At 40.7% G+C, this 17,900-nt stretch overlaps 1 protein-coding gene across 1 annotated transcript in view; it reads right to left on the reverse strand.

Moving 5' to 3' along the window:
• The window catches only part of LOC135515039 (sodium-coupled neutral amino acid transporter 4-like), a 29,894-nt gene extending 22,679 nt beyond the window's left edge, over positions 1 to 7,215 (reverse strand). The window contains exon 1 of the mRNA XM_064938844.1: positions 7,115 to 7,215. The gene's annotated coding sequence lies outside the window, so the exon portion shown is untranslated. The remainder of the gene's footprint in view (positions 1 to 7,114) is intronic.
• Between the last annotated feature and the right edge of the window lie 10,685 nt (positions 7,216 to 17,900).

Here is a 17,900-nt window from a genome sequence, read left to right on the forward strand (position 1 = left end):
ACAGCTGAAACACCATGTCACCGCAATAATACAGGGTCTTGTCCCAAGAAAGACACATGCACTCTCACAAACTGTACACAGCACTCCAGTCACCAGACTCTTACCAGCGCAGTCGTTCAGCTAGCCTCATTCCAGCAGCCTCCACAGTTCTCTAACCAATTATAGAAAGCAGGAATTTTAAGGCAACCAAAATAAGTCAGTACTCCAGACGCCATGTGACATGCTGCAAATAGCTCCGGTAGGTGGTGAATGAATGGCCAGATGACATATCACCAGGATGGTAATGGAAAGTGCCGCTTTTGTTGCATCAAACAAACCAACATCTCTTTCCGTCCAACATCAACATTGCTGGAAGAATGTCTGGGCCCTTACATCATAACAGTTTAGAATGTGTTGAGAGACACATTTTGATCTTTGCTATGTAACTCTATGCTTACGTCTGGTGAACCATTGGAAGCCACTAGCCTGTGCACTATCAGGTGTGTAACACTGGCATTCAAAAGCAAAGAGGATATAACACAATGCTTCTTCTGGTAATCCCTCAAATGCTGAAAGGTCAATAAGGAATGAATACAGTGCAAGAGATACACCAGCCCTTCCACACACTTGTTACAAATACAACAAGTGTAGACCTTACCATGAAATGCTTACTTACAAGCCCTTACCCAACAATGTAGTTCTAAGAAAAACAGGGGTTAAGAATATATCTTTTTAAAATAACAATAACGAGGCTACATACAGGGGTACCGGTACCGAGTCAATGTGGGGGGAACAGGTTTGTCAAGGTAATTGAGGTAACATACACATGTAGGTTGGGGTAAAGTGACTATACATTGATAATAAACAGTGAGTAGCAGCAGCATAAAAAAAGGAGGGGTCAATACTAATAGTCCGGGTACAAGATGATGTCAAAAAAGACTCAGGTTACAGTGATCAGCTGACACCTCAGGGAAGTTTAGGAGAAAGTCAAATGTATCCTGCATGTGGGACTACTCCGAAATTCACAGAGTAGAGTTACATCTGTGAAGATTCTTTAATGGCATTGTCGAAGAGGTTTACAACCAGTCAATGCACATATCAAGAAGCACCAAGCAGAGACGCATCAGTTCCCTTTTTTACAGTATGACTCGGCCGGGGATTACATTAATATCCCCACAAGGTTGGTGGTATTAATGTGTTCTAACCACCCTGCCAGTCAAGCTGATACCCACAAATCAACTATTTAGATGTTGTCTGCACATGCAAGTTAATTATGAGTGGCATGTGCCTCCCTCTCTCTTTCACAGACGTGACACATTCTACATGTCCACTCTCCGAGGCTCCCTGCCACAATTTCAGCTCCACCATGAATGCCTTGGGTGTTATGGGAGCCCAGTTCAAGATGGGGTTGACTCGTGTAGCCTACCTGGATGCATCTGATCCACTGCTTATCTACACTAGCTAGTTACTATTGTTGGCTGTGTGAGTCCTTGTATCCATCTGTGCAACTAGAAAAGCTTTGAATGTCGGCCACTGATCAGTTTTAAGCCCAGTGTTGAATTTAGGTGTCCCTTCTCTCCATTCAACTCGTGAGAATGGTTTCTGAATGTCGGAAACTCAAATTTGCAAATGCAGCATTTAGCTATTCACATAGAAAAGGTTGCTTCATAACACTGCTGCTATTCACCTGTCTGGTATCAGTAAATACCCAAAGGTATCCATCCAAAAACTTGCAAGGTGTTTGGTTAGGCCTTTGCCAATATCATCTAACAAGTAGGTGTGTCTGCTAGCATTCCCACAGGTCAGAGCATGTGAGCTGGCGTCTATGGAGATGAACATGTGGGTTGAGGGTAAGCTCCAAAACATGCAAATATTTCCATGAGGATCTCCATACAGATTGACTACAGCCAAATAGTGCATTTGTTAAGAACCAAGTTAGCTTGTGCTCTCAATGCTATCTTAAAGAACCCATGTTAGCATTAAGCACAAGTTAGCCCAAAGAACACAAGTTAGCATTGAGAGAGCAAGATTGCCTCAAGAACACAGGTTAGCACTGATAACACAGGTTAGCACTGAGAACACAGTTTAGCACTGAGAACACAGGTTATCATTGAGAACACAGGGTTGGATTCATCTATGGGGTTTGACTTAGAGCATAGCTGGGCTGGAGTGGGAGAAATTATCTGATAGAGGCTGAGAGACTCCCATCAGGCCAAAGTCCACATAGCAACAGAGCTAAATATAAGTCATTCCTCAGAACCTCACATCTCTACACTAGCTGTGACATGCTGCCATGCTTTTACCACTTCATGCAACACTTACACCTGAATCTATCAAACCAATACAGTGCTGTAGAAGTGCACAAGGCAAACTGTTCAAGAGAACATCTGGTTTTGTCTAAAAGATCTTGGCAACCCATGTGAAAGTATCAATATTGTTCAAGTTCAATATCTCAGTGAAATCTGCTAAACATGAAACACACGAGAATCTGACTGCCGATAGGTACTTATCAAAGTAGGAGGCCAATCCTTCTCTTGCTAGAACAAAAGGCGTACCTTCAGTGTACTTGTAGAATCGCAATGGTCGGCAGTGTCCAACAACATGACTTTGAGCCAATCAGAGAGCACAAAACTCCACATGGTGAAGCCGAAAGGAGTGACAATAAAAAGGGAAAAAGGAGAGTAAATCCACCCTTTATAATCAGAATTGTTCTACCTAAAACAATAAAGCTGCATAAAACATAGAAAATCTATAGCAAGTGTTTACATCTTTTACGTCTAGGTAAGGAGTTTTGTGCTTTTTTTGGTAGGTTTGATAATGTGTACTAGCTTATTAGTTAGCTAGCTGGCTAACGTTAGCTTGCTTAGTGAGCAATGCCGTCACACACACTTCATATGAAACAAATGGGGCGGTAAGTGCAGCACAATACACACAACAGTAACCAAGCATGCTACCTAGCCACAGTAGCTAGTAAAATTATAATTAAATCACAAGGTATTTGTTTCCATGAAGCAGCAGCTGCCTGTAGCTGTTGAGAGTCAATGCAGTATCTTTACTTTACCTAGCTAGCACATCATGCTAACCATTTAGCTAACGTTAACCACTGTATGCGATTATGGAGAGTACATTTAAAAAAAAAAGTTGGCCACAGCTAGCTAGCAAGACATCTGGCTAGTATCAACAAGGACTTTTTACAACCATAGCAACATTAGCGCATCTAGCTCGCTAACATTGACTAGACAAAGCAACACAGACACATTGCCAAACAACTCTACTGCCACCTTCTGGTAGGGTGTATTTTAATAAGGCTGAGTGGCTGACGACTTCAAGGTCTTTGCTGTCTGAACACAGAAGAGATTGGTTGCCAACACTGTTGAGAGGTGCTAAGTACTGTCGGCAGGCAAATGTTTGACAACCTACTAGTGTCTGAGCCATTGTACTTCAGAATTGGAGTTGGGCTTGGTCAAAGAAAATAGAGGCCATCAATGTACAAAGGTACAGTATGAGTTACAGTCACAAGCATGTACTGTACTAATCATAGGAGGTAGGTTGCACCTTAATTGGGGAGGACGGGCTCATAATAATGGCTGGAGCAGAATAAGTGGAATGGTATCAAATACACATGGTCTCCATGCGACTATGTACATACGTACGACTCAGTGACCTTGTTGTACATACTTCTCTGCTCATGCCTTAGCATCAATACAGGTATTTATACACTCATGACGATCTTGTGAAGAGTGCGGTGATATGTATTGGTCTTGTCAGCACAAGAGCCTGATGTATGAGGCCCTGCTATTACTACGGTATAATCAAATACAACAATGTGTGACCAGGTTTGTGGTGAAGAGGATCACCGAAGCATGGTCCCTGCATCTTTGAGCTGGACCTCTGCAGTAAAATCTATGTTGTTGGCCTGCTGGGATTCAGGCTGTAGTCGTTGTTGCTTCCTGGTACTGTACATGGTCCGTCCTAACTTTGTTTGTGAACACTCTCCCCAGGTCCCCCATGTTCTGATGGTCTTATCAGTCTCTATTGATCTGTCCATGGATTTGTTGGCTGATGACGAAGTTGCACTGCTTGACGTAGGCCCACATCTGAGTGGCCTTGAATTTGCTAGGGGAGGAGGGAGCTCCCGGGGACAGGTAAGGCCCTGCATGTCATTAGCCGCTTGCTCATAATTGCGCAATATCCGAGCCAGTACGTGCTGGCACCTGAGACATTTGAAACTGAGACTCATTTTTTAAAATAATTTATTTCACCTTTATTTAATTTCTTAGGGATAGTCCCCTTTTTTTCAATTTTTGCCTAAATGACATACCCAAATCTAACTGCCTGTAGCTCAGGCCCTGAAGCAAGGATATTCATGTTCTTGGTACCATTTGAAAGGAAACACTTTGAAGTTTGTGAAAATGTGAACTGAATATAGGAGAATACAACACAATAGATCTGGTAGAAGAAAATACAAAGAAAAAAACAACCTGTCTTTTTCTACCATCTTTGAAATGCAAGAGAAAGATCATAGTTAGAGCCATCACTCTGGTTGTAAATATGCAGTAGGATGTGGTATTACATTAATCAATGCAGGTTAGTCTCATAGAGATAAGATCAATTATTAAGAGACCTGGTTCAAAGCCATTTCACAAAAATTAAAGCTAGTCTAAGAAATATTTCTTATCACTAGTGCAGGGCGTATTTAAGTTCCATATTCTTATTGTTCAAACTATTTAGTCATTGCATTATTCAATAGTAGTGGTAAGAATAGCCAGCCCTCACATTGTATGCCCTTCTCAGATTTCAAAAGGACATAGTGACAGTGTTTTGGAAAATCACCCGAAATCCTTTGATTCCTTGGTGGAATAATAGTGGATTAGTGTTAATAGTAGCTGCCATGCACCATGCACCTCAAACACGACTTTGCGACCGGCTTAAGGGTAAGTTTGCTCTGTTCCACACAGTCCCAATTGCATCAGCCGTCATTGCTCGAACATGAACAGCTCTGGGCTTTTTGACCTACATCTGTTCGGTCATTCAAGACCCTACATCACACACCTCATACTGACCAATGAAAAGAGCATGCCCATTTCTCTACCCCCACTGACAGGTGTGTGCAGAGAAAAAGTGGCAGGGCCTGCCCCTGCATTTGAACACACATGCACACTGCTGACATGAAAGTCTTTGACATAGAATGAACCCATTTTCTAGACCGTAAACAATCAAAGGTGTACAGTCTTCTCTGTAATAGCCTAGGCTTCTGTCTGTCACCGAATGGTTACATCAGTAGATTAGCTGTGAAATCAAGATATAAAATGTGAAAAGTATTTCTCACATTTGCAAATAATTACCCATCTTTGTCTCTATAATTTGTAATACCATTTGTGAGAATAAATAAAAAAACACCACACATCTTTACACTTTATTAATAATAGTCCCTTTGACAGGTGTCAAAAGAGGCTTCACAGAGATAGAGATAGTTTACCCATATTACAAATTGACCTTATTTTATGGATACCTAGAAAATAGTCTGTGGACACACTCAGCAACCCAAGATGTGGGTTGGATTTTACCAAGCAACAATTTAGTAATTGCATTGTAAAGTTCAAAATAATGGGAACTGTATGACCCCTTTTTGTATGCTCCATATAACAGACCTGTCCTTTCACCGTGATACATTTGGAAGTTAGACATTTTGTTAAAGCTTCATGTCTAACTTCCTGAACCTTCATGCCATAAAAACATTTCACTAAACGGTGAAATTTTGCTCAAATACTAACCTATACGTGTGCTGCACTTTTAAACATCAGCACTTGTCTACATATGTGCGAAACATTACCATTTAGGGACACACTTGAGGTCAGGTCATCTGAATTTAGTTGCCCAACTCAAAACCAATATTACTTAAAATAATCCCATCTCACAGTAGTCTAAAAAGTATGTTATTGGTGGCAAAAGTAACCTAATAATGCATGCAGTTTCCGTGGGAGTTCACCAGACAATATATATAAATCTTTCCCTGAATCACTTACTTTATTTGTATTTATGATATATGTCTGAACTTCTGTTATGGTAGGCTCACTGGGTTAATAATGTATGCTACAACCTTAACTCGATGCTGGTACAGAGAGGAGTGTTTTTAAACCACATGGATTTGAGAACCCTGCACTTTTACAATATATCTAGGTTTACATCTTCAAATAAAAAAGTAGCAAATAGAGAAGTGAAATTAAATCTGAATATTATCTGAGCCTATCCCTATCAACGACATAAAGAAAAAGTCTAAGGGTTAAAATGACTTAACCCTTTAGGAATCTTCCAGATATACGCTCCTCCCCAATCAACGAAAGAAGGTAGAATCTGTCTGTAGGCTAAACCATACACTCCAAAATACCTTTCTCGTTTATTTCACATGTCCAGATATTTCTACTATATTTATAATTGTAAAACTATTAAAAACACACATATACAGAAATTGTATTCAAAAATAACTATTAAACCTATGTAAACTTTATAACTCCGACAGTGTCGTTGTGAAGATTATTGAATGGTAACAATAATAATTTCCACGTTCCTTTGTAATATGCGAAATGCACACGCAGGGCAGTTGCAAACATTGGAAGAAACTGCATTGTTTCTTATCCAAAACCCATCAAAATATTTAATGCATTTGGCTAGTAAGTGAATTACACATGTAATATCACTTACTGGCGTTATATAATAATTAACGGTCTACAATAGAATATTGGCCCTTCATGTAAACTACACGACACATTCGACACGTGTTATTTTCGCGAAAAACATTATTATTTAACATGCAGGCTACACCAAACACAGAAAATATACTCCTGGGCTAATACCTAAGAACGTGTTTTAAATATCCCATAGTTCCTTTAAACGACACATTTATTGGCTAAACAAATTACCTGAGAGATTAAACGGCAATTTTCAGCCTTTGATAATTACTCTTGTGGATGTTTTGTCAATAATGTCAACATTAACCATTAGCTTCCCGGTGCGAATTGAAATGGGATACAGTGTTTCAGAATTCCGACGTTGACAAATAAGTATGCAATACCTACACAACTATTGGAGAACATATACAGGCGTTGGAAAAAAGCTTAAATGGGGACCTACCTACCTAAATGTTAACTGTTCGGGGCTTCAGAGGTGGAGGACAAGTAAGCGTCGTGAACACCAGTAAGGGAGACCCTTCCCATTTAACAACCGAGGGACACAGTGGAAATTTCCACCATGTGATGGCAACTCTTCAAGCATCATGTTTCACTACCAAGACACCCTCCGACTGAACGCAACCAATTGGCTGTTGTACCTCACAGTCCTCGATAGGCAATGGCAGAACATAAACGTTGTATGTTGTATGATGGACAGTGACTGTGGTCGACTAAAATATGTAAAACGTAGGCAATATGAAGAGCACAATTGATTTTGGAGCGCCTTCACGTTGGTGTGATTCATTTGTTGACACTACACATTCTGTTTGTAGAGTAGACGCACTCAAGGAGTGGGCACGGTTACCTTTGTTTGCGCGCGCTGCATAAAGTTTCCAAAAACCTTCAATTGTGGATGCATTTTCATTCAACACGTTCACTTTCAAATTAATTTCAGTTAGATAACTGATTTTAAGAAAGTAATTACTTATATGAAATAATTTAACATTGCAACAACCAACAGTGTTTTTCTAAAGATGTCTTGTCTTCGTAATCCTAGAACTAAATCCTAGAGCATTAGGGAAAGTGTTTTGCAGTTTATCACTGTAGGGCAAGCTATGCTAAAAATGAAGACAATGAGTTTATTATAGATTACATTTTCATAACCCAGGTATCATAATAATGCATTAAAAACAATTGCCACCTAGTCAGTCACCATCATTTCAGGTAAAATATTGATAAAGGGCAAGTAGCTTAATTATGTTGGCCTTTTGCATTTTGGTAGGCCATAATTGTAAATAAGAATTTGTTGTTAATAACTGACTTGCCGAGTTAAAATAAAGGCTATATATAAAAACATATTTAAAAAAATATGCTCACTCCACTTTACAACAATTTATGAATGGTTTAATATATGTATAATATATACAGCCACAGAGATCTCATAAAGACATGGTGCTAACTTTTTTTTTTTTTTTTAGCACCATAAATTGCCTAACAACCTACTACAGATGTAGGATCATAATTTGATCACCCTGTTGCGGGATAACTTTTCTTGTAGTGTATTTGAGGTTTAAAAACGCTTCTGAAATTTGCAATTTCCACTTTGAAATTTCAGATTTGATTTTCCCTTACAAAAAATGTATCAACCTCTACAAAGAGTTATATGAATTATAATCCACATGTTTCTAATTTCCTGTTGCTGCAGGATTATGTTCCTGCTGTAGCAAACTGGCTCAAATTAAGATCCTACAACTGTATGCAATTGTATGTATTTTTTAAAATTATTGTTACAAGGTAATAACACCCCATATAGTGACCTCATAGTTGGTGAGTGGAATAGAAAATGTTCTATACAGTAGCAAGTCAGATGCGAGGACGTCAATGGGGCCAATGTAATCAAAGAACTGAGTGAGCTGTATAAATTGGATACATAAAATAACCAGCTCAACTGGCTATACTTTGCTTGTCTAAGCAGCTCATAAAATCAGCTTTAACATTCTCAAAGCTCTGAGTCAGCAACGAACCGATAGAGCAAGCCTGCTAAGCAAACTAAAAACTATATAATACATTACCAAAAAATGAGAAAATCTCCATTCATGCACTGAAGATGATATTGACACAAATTATTTTCCTGCAATTAACAACAGATTTAAAACTTTGGCATGACAAGGTTTCATCAATAACTTCACAAACCAATCAAAAGGGACATATTCAACCCCATTTGGTTTCCTGATAAGTTAAAAACAACTTCCAGTTCAGCAAGAAAGCAGTCATACTAATAACAAATGAGTATGTAGAATTATTTTAGTTTTGCACTATATATTTTTTTTTCAAGTGCAAAATAGTCCTCTTCTGGACTTTCCCTGAATAATGGCTGATTAAACAAGGCCTAGCTATTGAAATAGTCAATATGACATTTATTTTTTTATTTCACCTTTATAGGTGAAGGTAGGTTAGTTGAGAACAAATTCTCATTTGCAACTGCGACCTGGCCAAGATAAAGCAAAAGCAGTTCGTCACATACAACAACAGAGTTACACATGGAATAAACAAACATACAGTCAATAATACAGTAAAAAAAGTCTATATACAGTATGTGCAAACGAGGTAGGATAAGGGAAGTAAGGCAATAAATAGGCCATGCTGGCAAAGTAATTACAATATAGCAATTAAACACTGGAATGGTAGATGTGCAGAATATATATATTTTTATATATATATATATATATATATATGCATATATGAATGTGCAAGTAGAGATACTGGGGTGCAAAGGATCAAGATAAATACCAAAATACAGTATGGGGATGAGGTAGTTGGATGGGCTATTTACAGATGGGCTATGTACAGGTACAGTGATTTGTTAGCTGCTCTGACAACTGGTGCTAAAATCTACGTAGTGAGGGAGATGTGTCTCCAGCTTCAGCGATTTATGCAGTTTGTTCCAGTCAATGGCAGCAGAGAACTGGAAGGAAAGGCAGTCAAAGGACAAATTGGCTTTGGGGGTGACCATTGAGATATACCTGCTGGAGTGCCTGCTACGGGTGGGTGCTGCTATGGTGACCAGTGAGCTGAGATAAGGTGGGGCTTTACCTAGCAGAGACTTGTAGATGACCTGGAGCCAGTGGGTTTGGCGACGAGTATGAAGCGAGGGCCAGCCAATGAGCGAGTACAGGTCGCAGTGCTGGGTAGTATATGGGGCTTTGGTGACAAAATGGATGGCACTGTGATAGACTGCATCCAATTTGTTGAGTAGATTGTTGGAGGCTATTTTGTAAATGACATCGCCGAAGTCGAGGCTCGGTAGGATGGTCAGTTTTACGAGGGTATGTTTGGTAGCATGAGTGAAGGACGCTTTGTTGCGAAATAGGAAGCCGATTCTAGGTGCAGAGAGCATGCATTTAATTTTACTTGCATTTAAGAGCAGTTGAAGGAGAGTTGTATGGCATTGAAGCTCGTCTGGAGGTTAGTTAACACAGTGTCCAAAGAAGGGCCAGAGGTATACAGAATGGTGTTGTCTGCGTAGAGGTGGATCAGAGAATCACCAGCAGCAAGAGCGACATCATTGATGTATACAGAGAAGAGAGTCGGATCAAGAATTGAACCCTGTGGCACCTCCATAGAGACTGCAGAGGTCCGGACAACAGGCCCTCCGATTTGACACACTGAACTCTGTCTGAGAAGTAGTTGGTGAACCAGGCATGGGTTTGTTGGGTTTATGGGTTTATGTTTGTTGTATTTCTTAGTGGGGTTTTTTAGTTATTGGGATTGTGGCTGATTAGGGGTGTGTTTAGTATAGGTTTGGCTGCCTGAGGCGGTTCTCAATCAGAGTCAGGTGATTCTCGTTGTTTCTGATTGGGAACCGTATTTAGGTAGCCTGGGTTTCACTTTGTATTTTGTGGGTGATTGTTCCTGTCTCTGTGTTAGTGTTCACCAGACAGGCTGTATAGGTTTTTTCACGTTCCGTTTGTTGTATTTATAAGTTATTTCGTGTATCGTCATTTGTTCCATTAAAAACATGAGTAACCAACACGCTGCATTTCGGTCCGACTCTCTTTCGACAAACGAAGAACGTCGTTACAACATGCTTATTTAAGATGGTGAGGAAGGCACTTTTAAAGAATAACTAGGCATCCTCTACTGACAGGATTAGGTGAATATCCTTCCAGGATACATGGGCCAGGTCGATTAGAAAGGCCTGCTCGCTGAAGTGTTTTAGGGAGCGTTTGACAGTGATGAGGGGTGGTCGTTTGACCGCAGACCCATTATGGATGCAGGCAATGAGGCAGCGATCGCTGAGATCTTGGTTGAAAACAGCAGAGGTGTATCTGGAGGGCAAGTTGGTTAAGATGATATCTAGGATGGTGCCCGTGTTTACAGATTTGGGGTTGTACCTGGTGGGTTCATTAATAATTTGTGTGAGATTGAGGGCATCAAGCTTAGATTGTAGGATTTTCTGGGTGTTAAGCATGTCCCAGTTTAGGTCACCTAGCAGCATGAGCTCTGAAGATAGATGGGGGGCAATCAATTCAAATATGGTGTCCAGGGCACAGCTGGGGGCAGAGGGGGTCTAGAGCAAGCGGCAACGGTGAGAGACTTGTTTCTGGAAAGGTGGATTTTTAAAAGTAGAAGCTCAAATTGTTTGGGTACAGACCTGGATAGTAAGACAGAACTCTGCAGGCTATCTCTGCAGTAGATTGCAACACCGCCCCCCTTTGGCAGTTCTATCTTGTCGGAAGATGATATAGTTAGGGATAGAAATTTCAGGGGTTTTGTTGATCTTCCTAAGCCAGGATTCAGACATGGCTAGGACATCCGGGTTTGTCGGAGTGTGCTAAAGCAATGAATAAAACAAACTTAGGGAGGAGGCTTCTAATGTTAACATGAATGAAACCAAGGCTTTTACGTTTACAGATGTCAACAAAAGAGAGCACCTAGGCAGTAGGAGTGGAGTGGAGCTAGGCACTACAGGGCCTAGATGAACCTCTACATCACCAGAGGAACATAGGAGGAGTAGGATAAAGGTACGGCTAAAGGCTGGTCATCTATTACGTTCAGAACAAAGAGTAAAAGGAGCAGGTTTCGAGGCGCGATAGAATAGATTCAAGGCATAATGTACAGACAAAGGTATGGTAGGATGTGAGTACATTGGAGGTAAACCTAGGCATTGAGTAATGATGAGAGAGATATTGTCTCTAGAGACGTTTAAACTAGGTGATGTCACCGCGTATGTGGGAGGTGGAACTAAATAGTTGGTTAAGGCATATCGAGCAGGGCTAGAGGCTCTACAGTGAAATAAGACAATAATCACTAACCAGGAAAGTAATGGACAAGGCATATTGATATTAGGGAGAGGCATGCATTGCCGGGTGATCACAGGGGTCCAGTGAGTGGTTGGGCTGGCTGGAGACATGGCGATTCAGACAGCTAGCAGGCCGGGGCTAGCAAGCTAGCAGAAGGGTCTTAGAGGGATGTCTCGGTGGAGGAAAGTCTGTTTTACTCTCCGCGTGTGGTGACGTCGATAGACCAGTCGTGATGGATTAGTAGGGTTCCGAGTTACAGAGGGGTCCAAGTCCAATTGGCCCAATAGATATAGTGGCCCAAGAAATTGGCCGATAGATCTATTCAGCTACCAGTCTAATATGCTCTAGACAGCTAGCGGGCCGTGGCTAGCAGCTAGCGGGCCGCGGTTAGCAGGCTAGCAGATGGGCATTCAGGGGACGTTGCGATGTAGGGGCCAGTTGAGTACCTCCTCGAGCAGATTACGTCGTAATCCAGTCGTGAAGGATCGGCGGGGTTCCGTGCCCCGTACCGTCAATAAAAGGGGTCCGGGTATTGTAGCCCAGTAGTGGCTGATGGGCCTCTTCAGCTAGCTGGTAGAATGGGCCAAACATGGGCTAGCTCCAGACTAATTGGTGCTTGCTTCGGGACAGACATTAGCCAAGAGTAGTCACTTGGGTAGCAGCAACATAATTACCTTGCACACCATTTTTTTAAGGTTCAGGGTTCAAGTTTTAGTCTACTATGTGCACTATTTCAACTGTGACGGCCATACATTATAAAGTGGTTCATGAGCGGCATGTCATCTTGATCAATGGCAGGACTTTGACAAGTCTATTTATGTGATTACTGGCAAACACATATTCCCCATGATTTTGGAGCAAAGTCTCATGATTACTCTGTCTGACCATACAGTCTCTCTAAAAACAACAAATTCTGCTCAGATTAAAAACATACTTGAATGTCACTAGTCAGGTCAGTGAAGACAGTCAGTTTCTGCTTTCTATTCGTGAGGATGAGATGCTATTCTGGCATTATGCTTTGTGTTCTGGGTTGTAAAGCATGGCTTCTAGAGACCTTGTTTTATATGACATTCAATTACATATTTTATCCATTCTGTTTGTATGACTTTTATTTTATTTAACCTTTATTTTAGCTATAGATATAGTTGTCATTTTTTTGTCACTCAAACACCACATGAATACACATTAGACATGGCAAAATGTGTAGAATTGCAAGAAAACTAGCTTTAAAACAGCAACATTTTATTTTTACCCCATGACAAAATGTGTAGAATTGCAGGAAAGAAGCTTAACAGCTGCAAAATTCAGTGCTTATTCCCATAGAATGAAAAAGCTTGGGAACACCTGATTTAAGTGACAACTACATAACCCATATGTACCGTATGATGTTTTGGTCGCAAACTTCATGTTGGTATATCACATAGACGTCAATTGTCAACATCAATTGCTGCAGGAAAATTACCATGCTGCAGGAAAATAATCCTGCAGCAACAGGAAATGTTGATTATTATGCGGATTATAAATAATGGACATTATTGTTGGGGATGATACATATTTCTTGCTCAGGGGCAGAACAACAGACATTTACCTTGTCAGCTCTGGGATTTGATCCAGCAACCTTTCAGTTACTGGCCCAACACTCTAACCACTAGGCTACCTATAGGCTACCTGCCACCCTACAGTACATCAGCAGATGGTGAGTATGTTACTCTAATGTTTCCCTATCAGGACTCTGATTCTGGATCTGCTATGATTAATGGATACATTATTTCTAAACAATTTCACTGAAGTCCATGGAGAGGCTGGCTTGTGTCGTGCATTATCTGAGATCAGCTGTCACGCTCTGGTTTAGAGAGTGATACCTACTAAAGCACTCACAGGAGGAGGACCGGTGCCTACCAGCTGACAGTGATTAAAGACTCCTACACTGTAATGAAGTTTGCAATGAAGACAAGTAGGTCTGATCTAGGGAACCATTTGAGGATAGGAGTCAGGTGACGCCAGAGCAGACACGGCATGGGTGCCGCTATTCCCTTTGAAATAAGTATTTTCCCTTTTGTATATTTAACCGTGATATCAAGCATTTCTGATAAACATACTAGTTAAATATGTATTGCCAGTAACAGTGTACTACATCAATAATTCACCATGTTTTTACAAGTTCTGCTTTATGATAACGGAGGTATAAACAGCATTGGGGTGGGTATGATATTACAAGAAACTGTTTAAAAGGGGAGGATGATATAGCAGAATGATGACTTCTATGTGGGATTGAGTAAAGGTACCTGATGGTAAAATCACGGGAACACATTGTACACACACTCCTCAGGTTCCTGCGTCAGAGTGGCTGAGGTGTTGGGTATTTCACAGAGGTGGGAAACATGGCTTGCAGAGGTGGCTGACCCAGTGAGCTGAAATAGACTGGCTTTAGATTTGGGGAGGGGACACAGATAGGGGTTTGGGGGGGTGCGGATGTACAGGGGCCAGGAGTGACAGGTGTGACTGGGGTCACAGTCCCCAGAGTAACCTCATACATGGCATTGCATAGTATAAGGCTCACGCCACCTTCCCATACTCAATTCTCCTACTCAAAACAAAGCTTTCAAAACGAGACCCTCCCCATTCCCTATGCCACCCCTCCAAAACCTCTCAATAATTGTTTCTCATGATGTATTGGAAATTGCCATTGAATTTCCCTTGTAGTAATAATGGTGAATTTTTAAATTTTTACTATTTTAGCAGGTGTTCAAAAACCTTTAGGTGGGGGGGGGACTTAGTAAAGACTTGGAATAAAAACTGGTATGGTCTATAAAGGTACAACGATCTGTGCAGTGTGACCATTTTTTACATTTTAGTAGACAATCTTATTCAGAGAGACTTACAGGAGCAATTAGAGTTAAGTGCCTTGCTCAAGGGCACATTGACAGATTTCACCTTGTCAGCTCGGGGATTTGAAACCAGCAACATTTTGGTACTGGCCCAACCTCTTAACCACAAGGCTTCCACCCAGCCCAGAATTAGTGCAACCTGTAATAGTAGAATGGTAATTTGGACTATTGTAAGATGTCTGATTTAGTGAGTTCTAACAACACCTTAAAGTGATAGTTCTCTCTTTTTACATTTGAGCTTCTTTTTGACTTCCCTGGGACGTTATCATTTCCTCCAAAATGTTTTTAAATTCGTTAGCTTGTTATTTAGCAACGTACAAAATCTCCTGGCTAGCATTTTTGGAGAATGCCATTTTGTTGCTACATTGTTTAATCTACTTATAGCCAGACATTTTGCCAGATAAACAATAGGAAACCATCTGTATTATGGAAAGATTATATCACCTTTTTATACCAACAAATCCCTAATTTGCTCTTGGGGATAAAGCAACCAATTTATAGTAAAATAAAATAAAAGCTTATCCTGGTCTTTCTCTGTGAAAACTGAATGGTTTTCAACATAGCATGTATTGATCAGATATGGGTGCGTCTTTAGCTTGCAGGTATTGATCTATAAATACCAAGAGAGTTTATGCAACAAATACTGCATGTTTTGATCTGTTAGCCAAATGGGAGTCACTCCATCGAAACAGGTCTAGTGTTTATACAAGTTCTGATGTTATTTTAGCCATGACTGTGCCCATCTGTCTTTAAAAGAAATAAAATGTTATTAGTCACATACACATATTTAGCAGATGTTATTGTGGGTCTAGCAAAATGCTTGTGTCCCTAGCTCCAACAGTGCAGTAGTATCTAACAATTCACAACAATACACAAATCTAAATGTAAAATAATTGAGTTAAGATATGTATAAATATTAGGACGAGCAATGTCGGAGTGGCACAGTAGAATAGAATTAAGCAATAAGTCCCAAGGGGGTGTGGTATATGGCCAATATATCACGGCTAAGGACTGTTCTTACGCACGACGCATTGCGGAGTGCCTGGACACCGCCCTTAGCCGTGGTATATTGGCCATATACCACAAACCCCCAAGATGCCTTACTGCTATTATAAACTGGTTACCAATGTAATAAGAGCAGGAAAACTAATGTTTTGTCATACCTGTGTTATACGGTCTGATATACCACTGCTGTCAGACAATCAGCATTCAGGGTTCAAACCACTCAGTTTATAATACAGTATATACATATGAGATGATAAAGCAGTATGTAAACATTATTAAAATGACTAGTGTTCCATTATTAAAGTGGCCAGTGATTCCAAGTCTATGTATATAGGGCAGCAGCCTCTAAGGTGGTAGCCGGCTAGTGATGGCTATTTAACAGTCTGATGCCCTTGAGATAGAAGCTGTTTTACAGTCTCTCTGTCCCAGCATTGATGCACATGTACTGACCTCGCCTTCTGGTTGACAGTGAGGTGAACATGCCATGGCTCAGGTGGTTGATGTCCTTGATGATCCTTAGGGCCTTCCTGTGACATTGAGTGCTGTAGGTGTCCTCGAGGGCAGGCAGTGTGTCCCCAGGGATGCGTTGGGCAGACCGTACCACCCTCTGGAGAGCCCTGCGGTTGCGGGCGGTGCAGTTGCCATACCAAGCGATGATACATCCCGACAGGATGCTCTCAATTGTGCATCTGTAAAAGTTTCTTAGGGTCTTAGGGGCCAAGCCAAATTTATTCAGCCCCCTGAGCTTTAAAGGTGCAATATGCAGAAATGTCTTTGCCATTTCCTGGTTGCTAATTTCAGTTTGTGACAAAACAAACAAGAAAGTATAGAGCCTCCAAAATCAACTCTGGACCTTGAAGCCAGTTCCACTTCATTTTTTAATTGTTCCCCTTTAATAAAGGACTGATCTAGACCTGGGACACCAGGTGTATTAATTATCAAGTAGAACAGAAAACCAGCAGGCTCCGGACCTCGTAGGGTCAGAGTTGAATACCCCTGGTGTAGAGAATCGTTGTACCATCTAAACCGCTGTGAAATATCTTTTCAATAACGAACAATATTGTATTTTCAGCTGTTTTAGATGGTGTACAAAACCAAAAGTAAAAGACACAAAAACTAAACTTTAGAATGAGAAGCATAGAAATACTGCACACAGAACAGATCTACCACTTGCTTACAATGAGAATGATAGATCTATAACTTTCTATGTGAATTTGTTTGGGTTACCCAAAAAGTTGCATATTGCAGCTTTAAATAGTGGGTAGGTATGGTGTCCATTTCAGTAGAGTGATTTTTGCTCAACCCCAATACCTGTCAGTCAAACAGAAAGCAGACAGGAAATGGGGTCACTGAGCCAAATAGGGTTTAGCCAGTAGCAACTGACAAAAAGTCCAAGTATATATCCAGATTTTCGATGTATTTTCATGATCTGACACGGTCAAGTTACAGTAGACATGGGACCAAGTCCCAATTATTTCAAGTTCGGAGTAACATCAAATCAGCCATGTTGTTTGGACAGCTGTGAGACGCAACTGGTACAACTCCACAGATGTCAGTGTTGCCTGCTGCATCAGTTCTGTAAGCTGCATGTTAGTGCAGCAGCAACGCATGCAAGCAGACTTACCTCCCTGTTGTGTGTACCTCCGTATCAAGTCGATTTTCTATGGAGCATAAATACAGAGTGTCTTACACTTCAGACTCAGACAAGTTATGTCTCTGAGATTGCCTGAGGTTGTAGAAGTTTGTGTAAAACTGAACTTGGTAGAATACTCACCATATGCTAACCCAATACCTCTGCTGTAGTTAATCACAGTTAGTATTGACCTTCAAGTCTCAAGAAGGTTCCAAGTTAAGAGCGTCAAGTCTCAAGAAGTCGTCCTGTGAACATAGTGAAAGTGGGAAGGGTATTTGTATCAAAAAAGTGTTGAAATGGTATAACTCATCTGTTCAGTCATCAGTTTTAGTCTTACTCAAGTCCCTTTCGGTCTTAGTGTAAGGTTTGCCGTAATTTGCTCAGTCATAAAAATTGTCTTAAATCTTAAGTCATGAAACACTTG

This window comes from Oncorhynchus masou, chromosome 26 (assembly GCF_036934945.1).
Source record: "Oncorhynchus masou masou isolate Uvic2021 chromosome 26, UVic_Omas_1.1, whole genome shotgun sequence".
Lineage (NCBI taxonomy): Eukaryota > Metazoa > Chordata > Actinopteri > Salmoniformes > Salmonidae > Oncorhynchus > Oncorhynchus masou.